General features: G+C 42.9%; 1 pseudogene; it reads right to left on the reverse strand.

Annotated features, from left to right (window-relative positions):
• Nucleotides 1-13,900: 13,900 nt before the first annotated feature.
• Nucleotides 13,901-15,319, reverse strand: LOC149998222 (serine/threonine-protein kinase MARK2 pseudogene; annotated as a pseudogene).
• Between the last annotated feature and the right edge of the window lie 11,702 nt (nt 15,320-27,021).

Consider the following 27,021-nt stretch of genomic DNA (forward strand, 5'->3'; position numbering starts at 1 on the left):
ACGCTCTTTTACAGAATGTTACCCATTATTTTTTAAAAACCATTACGTACAGAGATATATGTTGACTTTATTTCCATTTAAAAATACATATATATTAAATCTTGGGAACCCCTGATTCTAGAAATTTGAAACTCAGCCTTCCTTCCTTTCTTGCTCTTGGGACCACCTCTATGAGCTTCACATGAGAGTACTTTCCTCCCTAATCCCCACCCCATGGACCATTTTGTTCGATTTCTATGAGCTTTTGCTAAACTCAGAGATTCCAAATGAGAGAGAGCAGGCACAGGGAGATGGGAACTAATACTGTAGACTTCCTACTGTGTCAGTCACTATACAAAGTGCTTTGGTATCTCCAATGAACCTTATAATACACTTACAAACTACAAATCATTTTTCTGCAAAACTAATTGACTTGCCTAAAGTCACAAAGAATTGGGAGGTGAATCTGGGTTTGTTTGCCTCATTTCAAACACTAGGCCCTTTTCCACTTTCATCTTCCTGCACACAGCACAAGGATCATGTCATTGACCTTGGGGAGTACCTGTAGCATCTGCCCCGCATTCCTCATCCAGCAGTGCCAAATAGAAATTTGATTTGTAGGAGGCAGCTGAACCCTGACTGAGATCCGAAAAAAGACATTCCAGGGTGGAACCAGAAAAATGCCATGAAATAGGACTGCCAGATTAGAGTATGAAGGGGGACCCCCAAAACACCAGAATTATTTTCTGGAGGGTGGGCCCCTTGTAGTACAGGCTTCCCTTGATAGGTGAGTGTTCCAGGAACCCATCTGTATCAGTGTATCAGCTGGCCTTATTGTGGAGAGAGGCTGCATCTGGCTTCAGTGAGTTTGTTTTGAAGACTGAAGATGTGTCGCCATTTCATGGTGGGTGGTTTGCGAGCACACCTGCCCTCACCATGCTGAGTGTCCAGCAGTTTTTGACCTGAAACAGTACGACCTCAGGCTATACCCTCCCTATTCACCTGAACTCCACCCAAGAGACTTTTTTTTTTTTTTTTTTTTTTTTGGTTTCCCCAGATGGAAATAGTCTTCAAATAGCAATGTTTTCCCATGTGGAAAAGATGAAACAATTGCAGCAGCACTAAAAGGCATCAAAGTTGATGAGTTCAAAAACTGGAGCAGTGGAAAAAACATCTCATTAGGTGTATTGCATCAAATGGAGAGCACTTTGAAGGTGACTGAAGTTTAAACATGTAAGAATAAATACACATTTTTAAATAAGTTCTGGGTTTTTTGGGTCCCCCCCTCCTACATAGCTCCCCTGTGCCTGCACACATAGGAGCCCACCTGCCATAAGGAACTGAACAAAGAAATCCGCTCTATGCCTGTGCAAGCCAGAGCCTGCTCACCGGAGGGAAACCTGAAGGACAAAGGAATCTGCCCTGTGTTTGCATGAGTCAAATGCCAGCCCAGCAAAGGAGGAAGAGGAAGGCTGAGACTGTATCATCTAGCCGGACCGCAGCGGTAGCCTGGGGAGCCACATAGCTTTCAGTCCAGTCTGTGCTCATTTGGTGCCCCGGGCCTTTTTACTTTTTCTTTAATAAACTCTTCCCTTCCAAAATCTGCTTTGTCTCCTCCCTTGATTTCCATCCTGAGAAGTGGAGGGGTCAAGAATCCTCGATCTGGTAACAGATTGACTTTAAACATCTGTCCTTCCTCCAATATTGAACTTTAAACCACGCAAATGCTTTTGTTAGCTGGCCTCGTCACCTATAACTTGAAGAAGCTCCAAAGAAATCTGAAACGAAAGGGCATTTGTAGGCTAAATTTATCATTTCAAATAATTCTTATGAAGCTTAAGACCAAAGTTTCATCTGGAAAATAAACTAAGGGAACCAATATGTTTATAATTTAAGCCAAGTAGCTTTCTGTAGGTTTCATGACCTCACCAGTTCACACTTAACTCATTTCAGATCTGGAATTTAACTCCTGTGTGTCCCTTTGGAAATCTGGCTCAGATTTGCATGTCAGATGGAATACTTGGGTTCAAATCCCATCTCTCAGGTGGTAAAAAGAATTTCAACATCATAGAATTGTTTTGAAAAATAACGAGATGATGTATGTATAGCACTTGAAATGGTGCTTGGCATCTCAACAAGCTCAGTAAATATTAACTAATTATCAATTTCTCCTTTCAGCCTATCTGGCGGCTGGATTTTCTACTATTAGAAAATAGTCTTTGAACCCTCCCCTCCACACCCCCACTGTTATTAGGGATTTCTGGACCCAAGGGTAGGTAGGACGACGACCATGTCCAGCTTGAAGCAGCTAGAGGAGCTTGAGACCTTCGCCCATTGTCCTTTACAAGATTACAAAGGGTCTTAATATCTAAGAGGGAGGGATAGTTATTTTTTACGAACCATGGGTATGGACTTGGGGGGGGATGCTGGGGGAGGGAGATACTGGGTGGAGGGGAGTAAAGGGGAAAAAATTGGAACTACTGTAACAACATAATCAATAAAATATACTTTAAAAAAAAAATAGTCTTTGAAGTTTGGCAATAACTCCCTGAAAGCTACCATTTAAATATGCAGGTGTTACCTGCTTGGGAAAAGAAGGTCCTATTAGCATGCACTAGAATTATCCTGTCATATATTTAGTTTCTATTAGCACTGTGGCAGGGCGTTAGATAGACATGAGCAGGGCAAGGATGACAGGCCAGGTACAGGTCACCAGGCAGAAAGCCCTGGGAGCCTAATGATGGGCAACCCTGACCTTTCATACTGCTGGCATGTTGCTAGACATGCAGGTTAGACCCCCTTGGAGGGTAATGAACAAGGGGGTGGGAGAATAGCCCTTAAGCATTAAGCCCCCAGGATAATGAGGTTCTAACCCACATCAGGTAAACCTAAACCTCAGTTGTAATTCAGCTCCAGTCCCAGAAAGGTGGCAAAACCAGACAGGCAGAGCTATGGCTGATATCAGAACCAGCTGCATTGACTAATGACCCCCAACCCTGGGGCCGACCAATCAGTACAGACCAGAACCCTGAAAGGGCACACCTGGAAAGCTAATGAATATTCTATTGGGATTCTTCCCTGACACCTCCAGATAAATACCCTTAAGACAGAGGACCTGTTATTAGGTTCTCTCTGTGGAGCATGGCTGCACCTTTCCCCTCTCCCTGCCTGCAGGTGCATTTTCCTTGCCTCTCTTTCTCTTAAGCTCCAAGGGCACTTCTTTTGCCTCTCTAACTTGCTTCCTGAACCCATTTCTTCTACAGCTCACATCTTCTACCTCTGTGACTTTCGATATAAACTTTCTCTTACAGTTTGGGTCTTGGCTCTGAACTCTTTCTTAGCCAGGGTCTGGTACGACTCCACTGGTCTAACACCTGGTGCTGTTTTGCTGCCAACAGCACTTCATGAATACTGTGATTTGTTGAACAATTTACTTGAAAAAAGATCTTGTAGGAATGGGGCTCTGAAAAACCTGAGAGAACTGGGATTTGGACTGGAGTCGGGAAGAGCAGGCCCAAAGGCTGCTGCTAGGAGGTTTGTTTGCAGGAGAGCCTTGAAAGAATGGATGGGCAGGAAGGGAAACAGAGACACTTCATTTAGATCAAACTTGGTTCTGTGGGAGCTAAAATGAAACTTGTCCTCTTACCTTCTAAGTTCTTCTAGATGAGCTAATAATCAATTTAACAGAGAGAGATTAACAGGGGAAAATGCACAAAGTTTGTTACACGCATGCAAACTAGGGGGTGCCATCAGAATGAGACCTGGAACGAACTGGGCAGGCCACTACAGACAAAGATGAAAGGGACGGGGCCTGAGATGTCTAAGGAAATATGCAATTTATAGGTAGCTGAGGAAGAGCGGGGCACAGAGGGCAGGCAAAGTCTTGCTAGGCAACTCAGAACAGTGGAATGCAGGGAGTGGATCCAGCTCCGAGGCCCCTTGCCTGGGGCCTTTCGGTCTAATGCTAAGGTGAATATGCTGAGGCTCCCTTCCTGGAGCTGGCCTTTCTATCTGAACCACGTAGGCAGGGATGGGGGAGGGTGGGAAGTTATTTCAAATAGTCTTGTTTCTTAATAACAAGCTTATAATCAATTTCCCAAAAGGCGAGGTTTTGGGGTGGCAAAATATTGGTCCCCTTCTGTTCAAATCCCAGACTTACCAACCATTAATTGTGACCTTTGGCAGGCAACTCATTCTTTTAAAACCTGTTTTCTTATCTATAACAATTCCACATTTCTCAAAAAGCGGGTCTCAGGGTTAAATGACAACATTTGAACAAGTTTAACAAATACCTTGGCATATCACTGGTGCTCAATAATTGTTAAAAGCCTAAAGTAGGCTCCTGTTTCCCTATTACCTATCACGTCATCTTGGTTGTGCCCTTTATATCACTAATTATAATCTTAAACAGTTTTATGAAATTGTTTACTTGTTGCCTGCTTACAAGACTTACTATTGCCCCTCTGTTACCAATTCAAGGTTTGTGTGCCCGAAGCTTTGAAGGCCAATATTCAAAACATCGGAGTTTGGACTAAAAAAAGGTTTAGTGATCAAAATGGCACCAGTTTATGAAGATGCGGGGCCTTTAAGCTTCTGCAAACCCATCTTAAAAGAGACTAGAATTTGGGCTTCTTTTATGTCAAGGGAAGGGTGACGGGGTGGGGGCATGAGATCTGTGACATGTAGGTGCCAACAGAGATTCTAGAAAGAGTGCCAAACCTCTAAATCTCTGTGTTGACCCCTGATGATCTGAGTCCAGTTCTCAGGCTCCTGCAAGGCTTCACCAAAGCTCAAGCCTCAAGCAGAATTCCTCTAATAATTAGCGTATCTGTAACAGGAGCACTTCCCCTGAAGGCCATGGGAAAAATGCAAGCTAAGATGAAGATAAAGTCAGAGAGAGCAACAAGCCTTTCGCTCTGTAACATCTCCACTGCCCCCACCCCCATGGGCACACACACACTGCAAAATGTAAGCTCTTGTCACTTTACATTGCCTTCAGGTAGGACCCATCAGGCAGTTTCTCTGGCTGCTTAAAGCAATCTTACTCAAAAAGATGTGTATTTGCTCCCCCACATCCACACCTCTCGTTCATCTTCTACCCATTTTGGTCTAGCTGTAAGGTTGCTTTTAAAGGATATGGCTTTGCCAATATTAAGGACAGGTCTCTTGACTCACTGTACGAGTTTTAACAGTTGACCCTGCCTACTTTTTGAACACATTTCTCCTCTTACCTCTTATAATGGGATGGGATGCTGTACTCTACTGGACTTCAGCTTCTACAGTGATGATTTAAAGCCTCACTCTTCACCTGGCCCCTCTTTATCCCATTACTCTGTTTTATTTAAATTTTTTTCTATGTCCATGAGTCCTTTTTTATTTTCAAACATGTAATTATCTTTCAACTTCAATATTTTAATCTTCTTCTAACAGCATTTATCCTTACCCTATTTTCTTATTCTATCCATTTTTTTTCAATCAACCAAAATCATGTATTTCATATGTCATGGACACTTTTATAATGTCACATAGGATAAAGCATTGATATTATATATTACAAGATATTTTAATTTCATCACCTACACCTCTATGTCTTATATTGTAATTTTCACTGTTTTTCAAAGTATATTCTATTGATTATGCTGTTACAGTTGTCCCAATTTCTTTTCCCTTTCCTCCCCTCCACCCAGTACCCTCCAGCAATCCTACCCACCCTTAGTTCATGTCAATGAGTCAAACATATAAGTTCTTTGCTGGGAGGGGGAATGAAAAGAAATGGCACAGAAATTAAGAACCATTGCTCTGTTTTGTCTTCATAGCACTTACTACTATTCGAAGTGGTTTCATTTCATTATTTACATGCTTATAGTTGTTGCCCCTCATCTGTCTCTGTGAGGGAGTCCCATTACTCAGTGACTACGGTACCGATAATACTTTCCATAGTTCATTTAATCTATAACTCCTTTAGCTGTAAGATGCACTATTATCTTAGAGACTACTAAAAGACAGAGAAGGAAAACTCTGACTCCAAAAAACCTCCGCTGCCTTGCGGCATACCTCTTCAGGGGAAAGGCTAAGGGAGTAAACCCCGACAGAAAATCCGGAGCCGGAGTCCCTAAGGCGGTTTGACGTTGTAGTCAACACCGGCAACTCCTGCGGCGCACCTGAAGCCAAGCTGTATTGACTCCGTCTTTCCCTTGGATCCTTCAGCTGCGAAGAGAGGGGGGGTCTGCTGCATGGGCAACAGCAGACCCTCCATATCACCCTGCCCAGGCTCTGTAGCTTCATCGAGGCTCTGTGGCTTCAGCTTCACTGGAGAGTGCAGATGGACTCTTAAGAAGCTACACCATCGTCTCTCGAGACGGATGGCTGCCGCCGCCGACGACGACGACTAAAAGACAAAAAAATTCCAATTAAACTATGACCAGTTTAAACTATGACTGAATTTTTATTTTATATTATTTAAATAACCCTTTGTTAGGTGTACATCAATAGCTGAACAGATAAAGAAGAATATTACAATGGAATATTACTCGGCCACAAAAGAACAAAATCTTACCACTTGTGACAGCATTGATGGACATAGAGATTATGTTAAGTGAAATAAGTCAGACAGAGAAAGACAAATACTATATGATTTCATTTATATGTGGAGTCTAAAAATAAAACTAATGAATAAACAAAATAAAACAGAAACAAACCTACAGATACAGAGAACAAAGTGATGGTTGCCAGATGGGAGGTGAGCGAAGGGATGAACAGAAAAGGTGAAGGGAATTAAGAAGTACGTCACAGAGGGAGATCCAAGATGGCAGATGAGTAAGTGGAAGCTACAGTAACCTCCTCCCAGGACCAATCCAGAATTACACCTTAATTGTGCAGAAATCATCTGGAATAACCAACTGAACACTAGCTGGAGAGAAGCCTTATAACCACGGACAGACAGAAAAGGCTGCTTCATCACAACGAGACTGGTAGGAAGTACAGAGATGTGAAAGAGCTGGCTGGGCTCCCACGGGTGGCAGCTGAAGGGATGGAGAAACATCTCAGCAGCCAGGGTTCCCCTGGAGAAGGGTGGGGTTTAACCCCCCAGCTTGGCTTCCCAGCCTACCGCAACAGAGTGGAAAGTAAAATAGCATCCAGCTGTGAAAAGTGAAAAGCCACAGAGTTTTTTGCTGGCCTGAGACAAATGGCTGGAGACAAAGAGCTCTTAAAGGGACCACGTATGAAAATACATTGGCACCCAATTACCGTGGGATCCAGCAGAGGGAGGGCAGAGTGGACTAGAGATGCTTAAGGAGAGTTCAGGGCCGTGGGTTTGAGGAGAGAACTGAGGGAGCAGCCGACCAGGTCCCAGTGCTGACTCATCCCCCACACTGCAGGCAAATCACTCCCCTCCAAGTGGTGTCAGCCTGAGGGGAAGCAATATCCCAGCCCACAGGAATTAATCTGCCCCACCCTCAGTGTTTAAGCCTGACGGCAGATCACAGATTGAATAGATTAACATCTAAAGGAGACAAAGACAGCAGATCTCTGGTAGTCTCAATTGGGCTACCAAGGCCCGGACTGGGACACAATCTGATGCCACCAGGGGCAGATCCAGGAAGGAAAGAAAGTGCACTTCTACAACAGTATACAAGATGTGGTGGGAGGGGTGACTCTCAGTCAGCTAGCTGGAGGGAAGGACCCACCAAAGAGCAACACAACCAAAAGAAAATAAACACTAGGACTATATCAAACTAAAAAGTTTCTGCTCAGTGAAAGAAAGCATCAGCAAAATGAAAAGGGAACAAACGGTATGAGAAAACATGTTTGCTAATGATACCTCAGACGAGAGTTTGATCTTCAAAATATTTAAAGGACTTATATGACTCAACACCAAGAAGACAGACAATCCAATTAAACAATGAACCTGAGCTGACACTTCTCCAAGGAGGACATACGGAGGGCCCACAGGCATATGAGAGGATGCTCAACATCACTGGCCATCAGAGAGATGCACATTAAAACCATAATGAGATACTAGCTCACACCAGTCAGAATGGCCATCATTAACAAATCAACAAGAACTTCTGGCCAAAATGGAGGCGTAGGCAGATATGCTGTGTCTCCCTTCACAACTGAGAAGGAGTACATCTATCTCAAAAATTATAAAAGTAAATTGGAAGTTCCGGAAAATTGAATTTAAGGCAAGTCCAACTATGGAGAAATACTCACCCAGACAGGAAGGAGGGGCAGAGCCGGGGCAGAGAGGAAGTGGGGGGTGCACTGGCAGTGGCGATAGCACCAGCGGCACCCAGGAGGTGACCCTAGTGGCAGTGATAGTGGAACTGGGGCAGTAATGCCCACAGCAGCGGTAGTGGCAGCAGCAGCTATGCCAGTGGCGGCGGCATTCATGCCAATAGCAGCAGCACCATCGATGGTGGCAGCACAGTGGCTGGGGCTGGCTGATGAAAAGCACAGTCACACATTTTAAAAGTCAGGAAAGAAACTTGAGGATCTCTCACAACCCTGGACCAGACCAGGCAGCTCATAGTTCTGCCGCCTGCGAGGAAATAAAGCCACATCGCCTCTGACTGTGCAAACCAGTGGGTATTGGAGCGGTGGAGGGAGCTGTCAGTCCCTCAACAGAGTAAAAGGGGTGAGTGTTGAACAGGCAGCAGTGTTCCCTCTCAGACCCCTCTCCCACATACAGCACCACACATGGAGAAACAGGTTGCCCCTGCATTGATGAACACCTAAGGCTCTGCCCCATACAACATAACAGGTGCGGCAGCTCTACCTAAGACACAGAGGCAAACACAGGAGGCTGTCAAGTTGCGGAGACAGGAAATATGGCCCAAAGGAGGGAGCAGATCAAGGCTCCAGTGGGAGAACTAAGTGAGGAGGACATAGCTGATCTCACAGATGCAGAGTTCAAAACACTGGTGAGAAGGATGCTCACAGACTTGGCAGACAAGATAAACTATGACAGAGAAGAAATGAAGGCTATATTAAGAGAAATGAAGGAAAATTCTCATTAAACTAGCGGTGAAGGGAAGGAAATCAGGGTTCAAATCAATGATTTGCAACATAAAGAAGAAATAAACAGTTAACCAGTACAGAAGGAGGAAACAAGAATTGAAAAAATGAGGAGAGGCTCAGGAACCTCTGGGACAACTTTAAATGTGCCAACATCTGAACCATAGGGGTGCCAGAAGGAGAAGAGGAAGAGCAAGAAATTGAAAACTTCTGTAAAAAAATAATGAAGGAAAACTTCCCTAATTTGTTGAAGGAAATGGACATATATGTCCAGGAAGCAAAGAGAGTCCCAAACAAGCTAGGAGGACCACACCAAGACACATCATAATTAAAATGCCAAAGGTTAAAGATAAAGAGAGAATCTTAAGAGAAGAAAGAGAGGAGAGTTACATACAAAGGGGTGCCTATAAGATTATCAATAGATTTCTTAAAAGAAACTGGCAAGAAGTATCCAACATGATGAAAAGCAAGGATCTACAACCAAGATTACTCTCTCCAGCAAAGCTATCATTTAGACTAGAAGGTCAGATAAAGTGTTTCCCAGACAAGGTAAAGCTAAAGGAGTTCATCCTCACCAAGACTTTATTATATGAAATGTCAAAGGGACTTATTTAAGAAAAAGAAGACCAAAACTATAAACATTAAAATGACAACAAATTCACAACTAGCGACAACAGAATCTAAAAAACAAAAACAAAAACAAACTAACACCAGAATAGCAACAGAATCATGGGTGTGGAGGTCATTTGGAGGGTGATCAGCTGGGAGAAGGAAGGGTGGGAAATGGGGAAATGATGCAGGGATTAAGAAGCATAGTAGGTTGGTACAAAATAGACAGGGGGATGTTAACAATAGTACAGGAAAGGGTGAAGCCAAAGAACATATATATACATGATTCATGGACATGTACTAAGGGGGTGGGATTGCTGGAGAGTAGGGGGGGTAACTGGGTAGAGGGGAGCAAAGGTAAAAGAAATTGGGACAACTATAATGGCATAATCAATAAAATATACTAAAAAAAAAACAAAAAACCCAAAACCCAAAAGAAATCAACAAACAACAAGTGCTGGTGAGGATGCGGAGAAAAGGGAACCCTAGTGCACTGTTGGTGGGGATGGAGACTGGTGTGGCCACTGTGGAAAACAGTATGGAATTTCCTCAAAAAACTAAAAATGGAACTGCCTTTTGATCCAGAGATTCCACTGCTAGGATTATACCCGAAGAATCCTGAAACACCAATTCAGAAGAACCTTGCACCCCTATATTCATAGCAGCACTATTTTCAATAGCCAAATTCTAGAAACGGCCTAAGTGCTCATCAGTAGATGAGTGGATTAAAAAGCTGTGGTACATTTACACAATGGAATACTACGCAGCGGGAAGAAAACGGAACTCCTACCTTTTGCAACAACGTGGGTGGAACCAGAGGGTATTATGCGTAGCGAAATAAGCCAGGCAATGAAAGACAAACACCATATGATCTCACTTAATACAGAAACCTAATGAACAAAACAAACAAATGAGCAAAATAGAACCAGAGGCATGGAGACAAGGAACAGACTGACAGTGACGAGGGTGGAGGGGGGAAAGGGAAAAGGGGGTAAAGAAGGGGAAGGGTCTAGTCAAGGAACTAGTATAAATGACCCATGGACGTGGACAATAGGGAGGGGATTGACTGTGGGAGAGTGGGGAGGTGGGCAGGGCAGGAGAGAGTAATGGGGGAAAAAATGAGACAACTGTAATAGAACAACAATAAAAAAATGAAAAAGAAAGAAAATAAAGACAAACCACACACACACAGAAACACACAAAACAAAAATACAAAATTCAGTGAAAGGTGTGTGAAAAACAAAACAAAACAAAACACACACACACACACCCTAAATGAAGGTGTAGTCAGTCTCCTGACTAGAGAAATCCTTAGGGTGGGAGAGGAGCACGGAGCTGTCATGGAGCAGCAGGTTATTATTATCTTGGTGCGGAGTGGGTCTTATTGTTGCTGTGGTCCTCGTTGTTTTCTAATTATCTTGGCTGTTTGTGATTAAGGTAATGATGCTATAACACGCTGACATTCTGCTTTGGAGAAACAGGTAAGTAGATATTTTCAATACCTGTACCATTTTTATAAGTAGATAATTATCTCCCTACACATGTTGGCTTGGCAGGGCAATAGAGTCAAAGTCATTCCCTCTCACTGAAAATTAGAACGCAGCTCCAAGTGCTATGTTTTTATTCTTCCATGGTAGAAAGGTAAGTGTGCAAATCTGGAAAGTGTGTGTCTCCGGTAAATAAGAAAAGCAGAGGTTTAAATGCGCAATTTCCAAAAGGAAGCTTCATTCATTTCATCATAATGGGTTGAAACTGTATGAAATTTTATTCAGTAAAGATGTATCTTAAATTACTGAATAAGAATGGAACTGAATATGACATGTATATCATATCTGAGTCAATTAAACCTTTAAGTACACAAGGGAAGCTTTGATACTTAAAGGCATTCTATTGTTAATTTTTAATGAACCGAACCATATCCCTTTTATTTATTTTATGTAAATTCAGGCTTACACATGTATTAATACCTAAAAATTGTCATATTTCTGAAAGAAGTAAATTAAAGAACTCACATTAAAATCTTCCCTGACCTGTTTAATTTTATGCTGTTTTGTTTTTACTTTTTAACTATACTTTTGCTGCTATTAATTTTCCAGGATCATATTCCAACAATAAGCGTGCAATATCTTTATCATGAGAAAAAGATGATAAAAGTAAATAAAATATACACAAATGGCATACTTATTTTCCTAAATAAGTATGAAATCATCTCATTGAGTTATCCAAACATCAGTCATTTGTTCATCAACATCACGATTTTTGCCAAAATCTATATATGAACTTTCTCATAGATATTTCAAATCTTCTCTTTTTTACTTCAAAAGATTAATGGAAAATGAAATTCTATATCCCAATTCTGCCTGGAAAATGATCATAATTTGCCATGAAGAAAAGGAAAGCATAAAATAAATATAATTAACACAGTAATGTTAAATTCCAGTCAAATACCATTTCTTATTCAAAGGTCCTGATCCTGAGGTTGCTTGTCATGTAAAAAATGAAGATTAATAAGAGTTTGAGGGGGTTAAAGATAAGCTAACACCAACTGAGAGCTTCTTTCTGTAATAATTAAAAATACTAAGGTAGAATTGAAAGGAAATGTAGTGAAAGTGTGAGTCTGTATGACCTAACTTGGGTGCCCTTGCTAGTTAGAAACATTGTGTCTATTATGACGTGTCCCATGCCATGAGGAACATCAGGCGAAAGCAGCTCGAGCAAATGGAGGGAGTACAAGGGCCTTCTAAAAGATCCCAGAAATAGAAATTTCACCATTTTGTTCATAACGCTTCACAAGGTCCATGAGGTGCGTACATCCCAGTTCAAGCCCAGTCCAACTTGACACTGCTGTTGCAGCATAATCACTCACCACAGTCCCTTTTACGCTCCAATGTGTCTTGATTGGAAACAATCCCTACTCTGGACCTGGCTTTCTGATAACCACCAGAAATACAAAGGTGAACAATGTAGTTCCCAGCCCCCAAGAACTCAGGAATGGAAGATGAGGGCAAGGGGGCAAGGGAACCACGTAATGACAATACAAAGCGATGGGAGTCACACGCAGACCTATGCCATATGCTGCTGGGGTCTCAGGGAAGGGGGACAGATGAATCAGAGGACCACGGCAGTGCTCCTCAGTGCCAAGGCCAAGAACATCAGCTGATTAGTGAGGTGAAAACAATGAATCAGCTCTGTAGAGGCAGGTAGGGCTTTCCCTTTTAAAACATTCGATTAATTTGCATTCCTGTGTGTTAATGGAACTGGGGTGATAAAAATTAAAGTGAGAAAGACACATAGTTTCCCACTCACACTTCTTCAGCAGTTAAAACAAAACCTGCCCTGCCTGGTGAATCATATTATATGTAGAAATAATATTATAATATGTAGAAAGAGATAAAAATGCTTGCAGAGAAAGAATATTTGCCACAATTTGCTATCCTTAAAACATAAATTGGATCATACCACTTCCTTGCTAAACACCCTTCATGAGTTTGACTGTTCTCAGAGTAAAGCCCACGCCCTTCCCTTGGCCCACGGGCTCTGCCTGCGTCTGCAGCCATGTCTCCTGCTGCTCTCACTTTAGCTCACTGAGCTCTGGAGCACTGCTCCTGCGGGGCTTTACAAGTCTGAATGTACAAAGGGAGAGCCCCCCTGGCAATGACCCCAGCCCAGAGGGAAGCAAGCAAAGCCAGCAGGTCAGGAGAGGTGGTCCCTGCTGATGTCACAGAGCACCCAGGCTGCCCGCTACCTGACAGCAGAGACCGCTGCCTGCTTCACCCCTGCTGTGCCCTGGTGTCTGGAACCTGCCCAGCAGGCCCGGTTCCTCCCCGTGCCCTGTGTTGACCCAGAGGCCTGGTTCCCAGTAAAACCACGTTCCTAACTGTTGAGAGTTCCCGTAGTAAAGCCCAAGGAGGGACCACATCAGTACATGCTTCTCCAACACAGTACGCTCAGCCCCAATTCTGTGCGCAGAGAATGAGAAACAAAGTATCCAAAACATTCTTCTGGATCACATCATCAAGTTTATTACACAATTTGGACAAACCAAGTACTTTATTAAGAACCCCCACAAACTTGGGAGCAGAGGAGAGCAGGGGAGGGAGAAGGGCCCCAGGAGAACACAGTCCGAAGAGATGCGGGATCCCCTCCTGGTGTGAATCCTGAGCGGAGAACGCTGCGGCAGCTCCAACGTCCATCGCCCACCGGACCGGGTCCTGTCGCCTGTCACCGGCACCGCGCTCTCCGGCAGCTGTCTGTGTCCACCTTCGATGCTGTAGGCCGTCCACAACTTTAAAAATTATGTTGGCGTGATTCTTGTCCGCTTGCGATGACGCTTGAAAGTGGACGGCCCACAGCACACACCCTTTAAGAGGAACCTGAAGGTTCTGTGAACCACACCCTGCCAGCCCCGGCTAGGGCCAGAGGGAGAGCCTGGGGTCCCACCTTCAGGCCGTGAAGCCTGGGAGCGCTTGTCTTCCGTGGTTCCTTCTAGGGCTCCTGCAGTGTCGCTGGCGCTGTCGTGGCTGGGGGTGGTGGGGGAGCCTAGTAGGGAAGTGCTGGTCCTGGACTCCAGGCTGGGTGGGGGAACCGTCAACCTCTTATCCAGGCTGCGCCACGATGTGCTGGAGCTGGCTTCTGGTAGGGGAACGGACGTCCTCGACCCCAGGTGGCTTGAGGGACCGGCAGACTCTCCTGTAATCTCGCCGATGTTGGAGACAGGGGTGGGGTAGGGCCTTACCCGGATGGTGCGGCTCCTGAACTTCATGGTTGTGGCTTGAAGGATCATGTAAGTTCCCATGACCCTGTCGTATTTCTTTCGAGTCAGCGACTCCTGGATCTCGTGCTTTGGGAACCCCATGTCCTTCATTAAGTCTATCACTTGGGGGTCAAGGTCACCCCAGGGTGGCTCACTATACGGCCTCAGTTCCCCCGCCCCCTGTCCCATGTTGACCCATGGGTCCTGTAGTATGGCTTCCAGGGTAGGTCTTTTCCTGGGGTTGAAGGTCAATAGCTTTTTTAAGAGATTTTGACCTTCTTTGGAAAGAAAGCGTGGTACCTGGAACTTCCCTCTCAGGATCTTCTTCTGCACTTCCCCATGTGTGTCCCCCACAAATGGCAAAGCCCCCGTCAACATCTGATACAAAACTACCCCCAGGCTCCAGACATCTACCTTCCGGCCGTCATAGATCTGACCCCTGCAGAGCTCTGGGGCCATATAGGCTGTGGTGCCATAGACGGCGGACATCTTATTGATGGTAAATTTCCTACCAAAGCCAAAGTCTGCAATTTTGAGATTCCTCTCACCATCTACCAGTATGTTTGTCGGCTTCAGGTCCCGGTGGACGATCTTCTTCTGGTGACAGTACTGCATCGCCGACAGTAGCTGCCGGAACATGGGCCTGGCTGCCTCCTCGGTCCTGGGGCCGCAGTTTTCGAGGTAGTCATATAAGCTCCCTCCGCTCACATGCTCCATGCAGAGGTAACACATAGTTCCAGTGACAATCACTTCAAACAGCTGCGTGATATTTGGGTGATTTAAGCTTGTATGACATCGAACTTCCTCTAGATATCTAGATAAGCCAAACCGACTAATGGCTTTGACAGCCACCTCTGTCCCCGTTGGCTCGTGCACTGCCAACCACACCTTGGCAAAGGATCCCTTGCCAATGGTGCGCAGGAGCGTGTAATCGCCAATAATGCGCTCCTGAGGGGCCATGGTGGCTTCAAAATAAGAACGAAAATAAAAAGAAAACAAAAACAAAGAGAAAAAAATAAAAATAAAATAAGTAAAAACAAAATAAGAAAAACAAATAAAAATTTAAAAAAGGAAAAGTAATAAAGGAAAAGGAAAAAAATGCAAAAAAAGAAAAAGAAACGGGAAAAAGACAGTAAGGAAAAGAAAACAAACTCTCAAAGTAACGGCAAGAACAAAGCTCGCAAGTCCAAGTCCAACAGGTCACCACAATAGCTCCCTGGGCTCTAACGGACAAAATCTCAGCCCTGCCAGGGCCTGTATATGTAGGATGCACTTGCAGAGGTGTCACAATGGCGCCTGTGATGTCAGAGCATGGTGTGGAGCAGGCATGGCTGGGGATGAACTACAGTGTTGTTTTTTTTTTGTTTCTTTTTTTTTGTTTCACTACCCTTTTGCTCTGGAATAAAAAAAAAAAAAAAAAAAAATGGGTCCCCTCTCACCCAATGAGATTTTTGTTTATGTGGGATATTAAAGATTGAAATTTACTTTCTTAGAAGTAAAAATCTGTCAGTTGCAACAATAAAATAAATAAAATAAAGTAAAATGAAAAGTCTTACTTCGTCTAATTCTCCAGGTCATAGTTCAAATATCACCTGATTAGAGAAAAACTTCCCTGACCCAGCCATTCCTACCCGCCTCGCCCAGCCCACCACGTTTGTCATCTTCACAGCACTGACCACAGGCAGCTGGTTCTTGTTCACTGTCCGACCTTCCCACAAAGGCAGGAGCGTGACTGTGGTCTTCCCTGTGTCTAGCACGGTGAGTAGCAATAAGGTAAGTGGTTAATAAGTATAAAAGTTTGAGGGTAACAAGACACTATATGGTCAACTACTTATTTAATCAAAGTGATTTATTAAAAAAATCTTTTACAAATTCATGTTCTGTCTTCACTCAGCTTTTGGGACAGATAAGATAGGAAAGAGGAGAGCTGAAGCCTGGGTTTCCAGGTATGTGGGCACATGGGGAGCCTGAGGAAAAGCCAACTGGAAGGAGCCTTGCTGTAAAGATTCAAGAAGATGATCCATTCCTCCCTCCACTGCTACCTGCTAAGGATATGATGAGTTTGGATCTGCAGTGAGGCTGCAATGTCACTTGACACTTTGAACATCCATTTCCAGGTTACACAAAGGACATCTCAGATGACCCTTAGTAGGCCATTGAGGTAAATTTCTGTTACTTAAATGAACCATCTTATGGAGAGATGTGATGATGAGGCTGGTTAATTTACATTTGTAAAAACACTTGCAAACCTCTGGATGGGAGGACTTCTGCAGAGGTACAGAGGGTGAGGTGATGTGTTGGGTCTAATTCTGCCCTTTTATGGTGGCACAGAGGGAGCAGGCAGGCTAGAGGACACTTAGGGGGGCCTCTGGCATGTTATAGTCACGCTTATCCTGAAGAAATCTCCCTACTTTCAGTATATGGAGTGTTTTAATCACGTGTATAAGTTATTCTAGGACTTATTTTCCTTTAATATGTCTGTGGAAGTCTCAGCTTTGTGGTAAAGGGACTCTTTAGAGGGATTTGCCTGTGAGCTTTTCCCTCCCTAGCACTTCAGTCTGTTACTTTTTACCTTGTATTAGTGCTCCTTGGCTCCTAAGTAGGACAATCTCTGTTGCTGATCTGACTGGGACCCAAAGGATGGTCATTTCATCAATTATAGACAGATGTTTACAAGTTACAGTCAGAGATTAGAATAAGCTCAGACAGGAGAAAATTTCAAAGAAAGCCGCCAGTCTATGAGCTAATTATATCCATTTATAAAATTGATGTTAATAGTTTCTTAAGAAATAATACCAACAAAATAGAATATTTAAAGAAAAAAATATTTTATTGATTTATTTTCAGAGAGAGAGGAAGAGAGGGAGAAAGAGAGGGAGAAAGACATCGATGTGCGAGAGATACATCATTCTGTTGCCTCTCACAAGCCACCAAGTGGGGACCTGGCCTGCAACCCAGGCATGTGCCCTGACCAGGAACTGAACCAGTGATTCTTTGTTTCCCAGGCTGGTGCTCAATCCACTGAGCCACACCAATCAGGGAAAATAGAATATTTTATGATCTCTTTCAGCAAGGACAATATAGATGTGAAGATAAGACCTTTAATATAAAACTGTCAAGGAAAAACCAAGCTCTGGGTAACTCCAGTTTGAGGTCTCCTATAGGCTGGGGTGTAAATTCGGTCAATGAGGTAGAAGTTAGGGGCTTTTAAAAAAAAAAGTGCTTTACTGATTATGCTGTTATAGTTGTCCCAATTTCTTTTTCCTTTGTTGCCCTCCACCCAGTGACCCCCTACTCCCTCCAGTTAACCCCCAGCCCCTTAGTCCATGTCCATTGGTTGTGCATATAGTTCTCAACATCTCCTGTCTACTCCATTCCATCCTACTATGCTTCTTAATTCCTGTACCATCTCCCTCCCTTACCCCCTTCCCCCTCCCTGATGACCTCCCCCCATAATGTTCCCCATACTTATAATTCTTTTCCCACTCTCATTGCCTACTTAGTTTGCCTTTGTTTCGGTTCCCTAGCTTCTGTTGTTGGTTGTTGTGATACAGTTTTCATTTGAATGTTCATAGTTTTGATCCTCTTTCTCCTAAACAAGTCTCTTTAACATTTCCTATAACAGTGGTTTGGATCTGATGAACTCCTTCAGTTTTACTTTGTCCTGGAAGCACTTTCTCTGCCCTTCTATTCTGAACGACAGCTTCACTGGATAGAGTAATCGTGGTTGTAGGTTTTGGATTTTCATTACTTTGAGTATTTCTTGGCAGTCCCTTCTTGCCTGCAGAGTTTCTTTTGAGAAATCAGCTGAGAGTCTTATTGGGACCCCTTTGTATGTAATTCTCTTCTTCTCTCTTGCTGCTTTTAAGATTCCCTCTTTATCCTTAACTTCTGACATTTTGATTATAATGTGTCTTGGTGTGGTTCTCCCTGGGTCCAGTTTTTTTGGAACTCTCTGTGCCTTCTGGACCTGTAAACCTATTTCCTTCCCCAAGTTAGGGAAGTTCTGCTTCATTGTTTTTTCACATAATTTTTCAATTTCTAGTTCTTCTTCGCCTTCTGGAAACCCTATCATTCGGATGTTGGCCTGCTTATAGCTATTTTATAGGTTTCTGAGCCTCTCCTCATTTTCCTCACTTTTTGTTTCCTCTTTCTGCACTGGTTGACTGTTTGTTCCTTCCCTATGTTCCGATTTGTTGGTTTGATCCCTGGTTTTCTTTCTCTCACCACTAGTTTCATGTGTGTTTTTGTTCATTTCAGCAGGACTAGCCTTCATTCCTTCCCTGTCTTGTTTAAGATCTGCTGTTAGGTCTGTAAACATTTTTATAACCAAAGCTCTGAACTGTGTCTCAGAAAGATTTCCTATCTGCTGCTTCATTAGATTAGAAATTTGCTGTCTGGTCAGCTGTGTCACCGGGATCTCTATCATGATCTGTGCCATCCTGACCATTTTGTGTTTACCTTTCCTTCCTGGGTGGGGCTGTCACAGCTCCTATGCTAGAGGGGGTGGAGCCCCATGCACTCTTCACAACTGGGTGACAATTCTCACCATGCTGTGGTATTTTCTGTGGGGGTAGGGTTCAAGATGGATTCCTGCCGTTCACTCTCCGCTTATATTTCAGGAGCCTCCTCCTCTGTCCGCCCCCCCCCCCCCCGGACCTCACAATCCGAGGCAACGGGGGTCTTCCTTCCCTGGCATTGGAATCATGAGCAGACAGGCCTGGTCTGCAGCCAAGAGTGCTCCCCAGGCAATTCTCACCTCCCTTTAAATATGGGTGTCTGTGCTTACTGGTGTCTCACAGCCATCGCCGTTGCTGCTGCTGCCAGCACAGCTTGACCTCTCCTCCCCAGCATTGCCTGCCCTACCTGTCCGGATGAGCGCCACTTCTTTATAACTTCATATGTTGGACTTCCATTTATTTTCTGGAACTCCTGGTTATTTCTGGTTTTGCGGTAGTTGTATTCCTTCTTAGTTGTGGAGGGAAATGGAGCGTGTCAGTCTAGGCCTCCATCTTGGCTGGAAGTCTCCTGTGTGTGTTTGCCTCTGTCTAAGGTAAAGCTGTCACTCCTGTTATGTTGTAAGGGGCAGAGGCCTTAGGGATTCTTCAGTACAGGGTGACCCATTGTGGAGCTGTATGTGGGGGAGCGGTCTTACAAGGAATAGTGGCGCTTGCCCAGCACTCGTGCCTTTTCCAAGCAATTCTCCCACTTCTGTATGGGACTGGGCCCCTCTAGCTGCTGCCCTGGCCATCGTTCCCAGAGTGGGTGGGTCTGTGAACATTCTAGGACCATGGGGGCCCTTTAAACAGGTGGACTCTGCTGAGACTGGCAGTCTCTGCCTCCGCCCCAACCCCCACTGGTTTGCACAGTCAAAAGCAATGAGGCTTGATTTTCCCCGTTGCTGGGACCATGAGCTGCCAGGTCTGGTGAAGAGCTTGGAGAAGTCCCCAGGTGTCTCTCCTGACTTTTAAACCGTGTAACTGTGCTTTCTGCCAGCCTGCTGACACTGCTGCTGCTGCCACCATCACACTGCGTCCTCTCTGCCCCTCCTACCTGTCTGGATGAGTATTTCTTCTTTATATCTTTGTTTGTTGGACTTCAATGCAGTCTGATTTTCTGAAACTTCTGGTTGTTTCTAATTTTGAGGTAGTTGTACTCCTTAGTTGTGGAGGGAGATACAGCATGTCTGTCTATGCCTCAATCTTGGCCAGAAGACCCCAAGTTAGGGGGCTTTGAAAATAAAAAACAAATTCATGAATCAGTACCATTTACCCTTGCGACTCAGGGATTAGTTAACAATATGTAGTATAGTCCACTCCAGCAAGGCTGGAGGGAGTCCTTGTGGACATGTTTTACTGATGGACCATGTACCCAGGTCACAGGCCATGGTGCTCTGTGCCATCTCCCAGAAGTGCTCTGTGGAAAGATTGCCCTATGAGCTTGCACTAATTTCAAGGGCCTTTGCAAGTTCTCAGCAGCAAGTTAGAAGGTCTCCTTATTAAGGCAAGTTCCCACATTCCCTGCCTGATCTAAGCTCACAGAATAGGCCTTCCGGTCACAATTTTAGAAGGGGAAAATCAATATAAACCAAAAAGTATTAATTATAGATTAAGCAATACCAAAGCAAAGACTTCTTAGGCCAAGGTAGATTAAGAGTCAACAGATTTTACCAATTGAATTTTATTTATCTGGTCAGTTTGTTCTATAAAACAAGGGGACTGGGGATGGATGATAGGTCCAATGAAAATGCTACAATATCAGCCAAGTTTCGCACACCTGGGGTAGAATTTGTCTAGTAAAATGGGTTCCCCAATCCCTATGGGACTCTGGGCATTTCTCAAGTAGCAAAAATCAGACTTTCTAGAAGTATTTTAGTAACTGCTATGACTGTAACCCTACCCAATGAGAATCCATATGGATCATCGTTAATATAATTTTATTATTTGGGGGGCAGTTAAATTGAAATCCACTTACCAAATATCAGATAGGCCTAATTAGATTTAGTTTCCCCTTTTCTGAAGACAGATTCCTGTATTTTAGTTATGCATTAAAGCATCGACAGGTGGTTACTGGCATCAGTTGAATACCAAAAGAAATCTCCAATTTGGGGTGTGGCAAAGGAAGATACTTTTTTTCTGTGAAAGTAGCTCAATTGTGACAGAGCACATCTGTGACACACCTCAGTTGTGACAGCAGGTTGTGAAAACAGTTCTGCTGTTAGGCAGCCCTGGGGCCAGGAGGCCCTGGGATGAGGCGTCCTGAAGTCAGACCATTTCTCCAGTTAGACAGTGGTCCCTAATGGTCTGGCCCACTCTGCCCTGCCCTGCACTGTTCCAGTGAGATGTCTTCCGTGTTTCAGCTCCAGCTGGGGAAATGCAATCTTCAGCCTTAGGTGGAAAGGGAAAGTGTGCTCTCACAGCCAGAGGGGAACTGACTTATGTAGAGAGAAGTCCCCATCCCTGGTCCCTGATTGGTCCATCCTCACACAAATGAGGGCTCTAAATCCTTACTGTTTGGTTGGTCCAAAGTCACTGTCCTGGTTGGTCATAATGGAGTCACTCTGATTGATCAGTAAAGAAGCTGCTGGGGAAATTGCTGTGTAGGTCTGAATAAATGGGGAAATCCTCAGTCCTTCTGGTTAAATAGGACTCCAAGGCTCTGTTATAAAGGCTGGCTCAAATGGCAGAAACATTGGATGCAGACAGTGCAGGGCTAGCTTTTCCAAGAGTGCAGTTTGCGTGAAAGGGCCCTGTGTAGAATGGCCACTAGGCGTGTGTGTGTGTGTGTGTGTGTCTGTGTGTGTGTTTGTGTTTTTTGTTATAGTTTTTTAACTTTAACCCAGTTAAGCCACCAGGAGTCCTTCTCTAGGCATCTTCTTTTTCAGGGTCCACAAAGGTCAGGTCAGACTTTGATTTAAAAACACAGCAAGCACAAGGAAATTATCTGTTCCCAATGAGCCTCATTTTCATATGGTCTGACCTATTGATTTTGTACAGTTAATACAAAATCCCACATGAGAGACTTTGAAATCTGTAGGGTCTACAGCATACATGCTTTCATCAACAGAGGCAAAATGTAGCCAAAATAATGACCTATTTAACTATAAGAGAACAGGGCTTTCTCTCTCCATCTAATCTTTTTCTTCTTACCTCTACCCAATTATTTGACAGACATTTACAAAGTGCCAAATGTGTGCTGGACACTGTGTTAGGTGCAGAGAATACAGAGGAAACTAGTGAGAAAATATACATTGTGGGTCAGGGAGGGGGGAGACACTCAATGAATATGTAAATAAATAAATGAGCAATTTCAGAGGATGAGAAGGACGAAGACCATAATCATGATTACAAAAGAACTTTCTGAGGAGATAGCACAAGGGCCGCAATCTGAATGATCACACACAGTCTCTGGTACAGAAGAAAAACAGTGGAAAGCATATTCCAGAAAGAGACAACAGAAACAAGAGCAAGTTCTTAAGACCAAAATTATCTTGGCATGTTCAAGACACAGAAATATGGTTCCCAGAAAGGTGGTATAATGACTGAAGAGAACGGTTTTACAAGGAAAGTTGGGCTAGTGAGTCGTATAGGAAGGGCCTTGGAGATTGTGGTGAGGAAGTTAGATTTTATTCTGAATTCAGTGGAAAGCCATTAGATAGTTTTAAGTAGGAGTGTGTCTTAACCTGACCTGTGTGGTCAGAATCCTGGATTATGCCAAATAAAGAGGAAGACTCTTGGTGAACATTTTAACACTGATTTATTTATTTTATAACACATTCATAGTAGGGGACTTTAACACCCCATTGTCAAAAATGGACAAATCTTCCAAGCAAAGAAACACCAAGGATGTGGAGGCACTGAACAACACTCTCGATCAAATGGACTTAATTAATGTATATAGAACTTTTCACCCCAAAGAAGCAAAATATACATTTTTTTCAAGTGCACATGGAACATTTTCAAAGATAGACCAGATGGTAGGACACAAAACAAGCCTCAACATATTCAAGAAAATTGAAATTATATGAAGCATCTTCTCAGATCAGAAGGCTTGAAACTAGAAACTAACCTCGGGGGGAAAAACTCGAAAACATTTAAATTCATGGAGAATAACTAACATGCAATTAAATAATGAATGGGTTAACAATGACATCAAGGAAGAAATCAAAAAGTTTCTGGAAACAAATGAAAATGAACACACAGCAGCCCAAAACCTATGGGACACAGTGAAGGCAACCCTGAGAGGGAAGTTCATAGCAATAGAGGCCTACCTAAAAAGGATAGAAGAACCTCAAATAAACAATCTAACCCTATATGTACAAGAACTAGAGGAACAACAACAAAGCCCAGAGTGAGTACAAGGAAGGAAATAATCAAGATCAGAGCAGAATTAAATGACCTGGAGACTGAAAGAACAATTCAAAGGATTGATAAAACCAGGAGCTGGTTCTTTGAAAAGATAAATGAAACCAACAAGTCTTTAATGAGACTCATCAGAAAAAAAAGATAGAGGACTCAAATAAATAAAATCAAAAGTGAAAACAGAGAAACCACAACTGATACCACAGAAATACAAAGGATTGTAAAAAATTACTACAGACAAGTATATGACAAGAAATTTGACAGTCTGGGTGAAATGGACAAATTTCTGGAAACATAGTAATTTCCAAAACTGAATCAAGAAGAAGCAGAAAAGCTGCATAAACCAGTAACAACTAGTGAAATTGAAGCAGTAATCAAAAAACTACCTGCACATGAAAGCCCTGGACTGGATGGCTTCACAGGTGAATTTTACAAAACATTTAGGGAAGAATTAACTCCTATCCTTCTCAAACTATTCCGAAAAGTCCAAGAGGGAAGACTTCCAAACTCTTTCTATGAGGCCAGTGTTATCCTAATTACCAAACCAGGTCAAGACACAACAAAGAAAGAAAACTACAGGTCAATATTGCTGATGAACATAGATGCTAAAATCCTCAACAAAATATTGGCAAACTGGATCCAGCATTACATTAAAAAGATCATGCACCAAGATCAAGTAGAATTCATTCCAGGGATGCAAGGGTGGTATAATATTTGAAAATCAATAAACATAACACACCACATAAACAAAATGAAAGACAAAAATCACATGATCATATCAATAGATGCTGAAAAAGCATTTGATAAAGTTCAGTACCCATTTATGACAAAAAAAGTCAGCAAACTGGGGATAGAGGGAGCATACCTCAACAAATGCCTGCCACTGACATCATACTCAATGGGCAATGTAAGCAAAATAAATTAACAAAGATACTTTTTCTCCCTGTACAGAATCACACTCTCCTGGCTCATTCCCTGACCTGGGGATATCAATATGTTAGCATGTTATTCAACCCCATGTCATTCTTTGTGCCATCAAGTCCATTGGTGATGCAGCATTTCTTAGACTGCTCCCCTACTGCCTCCTAATAGTTTCTCCTAAGCTACTGACACCCATTTTTCTAGATTCTTAATCTTACCAGGAAGTCTCAATGAAAGGTTTTTCAGGCAACAGGCAGGACTCGGTTTCCCTCCCCAAATGGTCCTTCAGTACGGGGCTGGAAAAAATGTTATGTTTTTTTTTTTCTTACTGTAATATGGCTCTAGAAATGCTTAGTTGTCTTTAATTTCACTTGAAACAACTCTGTTAGATTGTATTGTGACGGCTGTCATATCAACACACATTAAAAAAAATCTTACCGAAATTGGTGACATTTTGTGTAGCCATTTTAATATTGAAGATGGAAGAAAATAAGCAACACTTTAGGCATATTATTCTTTATTACTTCAAGAAAGTTAAAAATACAACTGAAATTCAAAATAAGATTTATGCAGTATATGGAGAAGGTGCTGTGACTGATCAAACATGTCAAAAGTGGTTTGCAATATTTTGTGCTGGAGATTTCTCGCTGGACAATGCTCCATGGTTGGGTAGACCAGTTGAAGTTGATAGTAGTCAAATCAAGACATTATTTGAGAACAATTAACATTATACCATGTGGGAGATAGCTGTCATAACCAAAATATTCAAATCAATAAAGTTATTGGTTAAAATAAAAAACGTGTCTTTTATTTTATGGAAAAAAATCATACAGGACTTTTTTGGCCAACCCAATAGATTTAGGACTGAACCATCAAGGAGTGTGGTTGTCTTGTCAGCATGGTACCCACAGTAACTAGCAGACTGCAGAAGCCCTGGAAATGATCACTATATCCACCTCTCTGCTGCTGCCAGGAGACAAATTATAACATACCACAGGTTGTACAGTGCATCGGAAATGTTGAAATATGAAAAAAAGAGTATCATAGAGTTGTTGCAATTCCCTGGTAAGTACTTTATGGATATTTACTCAATGAATGGATATATGAATGGAACCAGTGTTACTGTTGTATAAGGCAACCACGCTCTACAATAAATCCCCTATGAAAAATATCCCATTTGCAGCATTAAGGAATTATTTCATCTGCCTTTAAATTCTGGGACCAGTAATGCTTTCTTGATGCTAATTCAATCTAGAGCAGGTTTTTAAAATGTGAATGTATTTTTTTACTTATATTTTTACTTATCATTCATTTTTATCTTAGAAGTTGACTGCAGTGTACTTTAAATTATCTGCTTTGGAAAAGATATAAATATTATTTATATTTTCAATAGAGTGCCCTGGATTTCTTGTTTGGAGAATGTATTTTATACAGGTAATTTTTTTTAACCATGAGAGGGCAGCCTTGATTAACTTATCAAATTTTCCCAGAGGCCTAGCTGGGCAGCCACATTCTGGCAGAATGATTCACTGGATGGGGTGGAAGGCTCCAGAAGCCCGAGTCAGGGTGTTTTACTGCTAAGGGCTAGCTGCTCTGTGGGGACGCGCATTGATGCTGCCCAGTTTCCTTCCTGGGGTCTCATATTGGCAGTAAAACCTGGTATCCACTAAAACCTGGTATTCTTTATTTAGCAGGCAGATGGGGGCCCTGAGTGGGGGGTTGGTTATTTAAAAGGCTAGACCTGAATCAGGAATTAGGTTGGCTGCAGAAGGGGATGTTAATAAAAGTCACGTCTGGGATTTGAACTTCTGAATGACAAATATATACTTATAATTGTGCAGAATTTGAAATATAGTTAGAGGCTGTCTGGAAAGGCTACATCACGAAGAATGGTATGGGGCTGAACGTGGGTAAAGCAAAGAAAGTGTGTTGTGATCAATGAGCATAGATGGTCAGTGAGAGGATCGAGCCTTATATTATATTTTATATCCTTATTAGATCATTACTCATTCATTCCTTCAGTTATCACACATGATTGAATTGTGTCATACAGAGGCACAATACAAACTCCTGAGCTAGGGGGAGAAACTGTATGCTAAGTGACAATTGCAATTCAGTCTGTGGTGAGTGAAAGTGCACATGTAATTTCATGGGAGCCCAGCGTGGCAACTAACTTCGCGTGGAGGATGGGCAGCTCAGGGTTAGGGCCAGGCCTGTTAGCGTAGGCCTGAGCACAGGCAGTGCAATGACCACGAAGGGAAGGGAGCTCAAGTAGGCCTGGCTCTCACAGGCCCTGCACCTGACTCCTTAATAGGGAGACCTTTTACTTTACATGCTTTTTCATCTCTATAGGGGTGACAGCAGTTAGGAACGGTGTGCCTAATTTCCTTTATGTTAAAGGTCGTCTGAGTCAGCTTTGCAAACTGAATTGTGAGAACATATGGCAATCTTCACTCATTCGTCTTACTAACACATAACGGGCCCCCCCCAATGTGCCAGTCATGATGCTCGGATGCAGTGGTATGTGAATGAGGTAAAGCCCAATCTCTGCACTCCATGTGCTCATAATCAAGTAAGGAAGAGCTCCTAACTTAGGGGGCAAAGTTCATTTCTTTGTGCAAGTAAACAGAAAATTCACTTTTTAGCAGCTCCTTGAATTAGTGATCACAGTTTTTCCTCCTTGACTTCTTATTACAAAAAGGATGAGGATGAGCTTCAGAATGGTAAGAATGGAAGTAGTAGAAACCATGCTCTTTCCTATTAGTTTTACCCCATTTTATATGGTGAGTGCCCAATTATGTTTTTTACAAAAACATAGCAAAATGATAGCATTGATTTCATCCCAGAGCTAAACAGAAATGCTTCTCAGGTCATATACTG

The sequence above is a fragment of the Furipterus horrens genome, unplaced genomic scaffold (genome assembly GCF_987537825.1).
Source record: "Furipterus horrens unplaced genomic scaffold, mFurHor1.1.pri manual_scaffold_11, whole genome shotgun sequence".
Classification (NCBI taxonomy): domain Eukaryota; kingdom Metazoa; phylum Chordata; class Mammalia; order Chiroptera; family Furipteridae; genus Furipterus; species Furipterus horrens.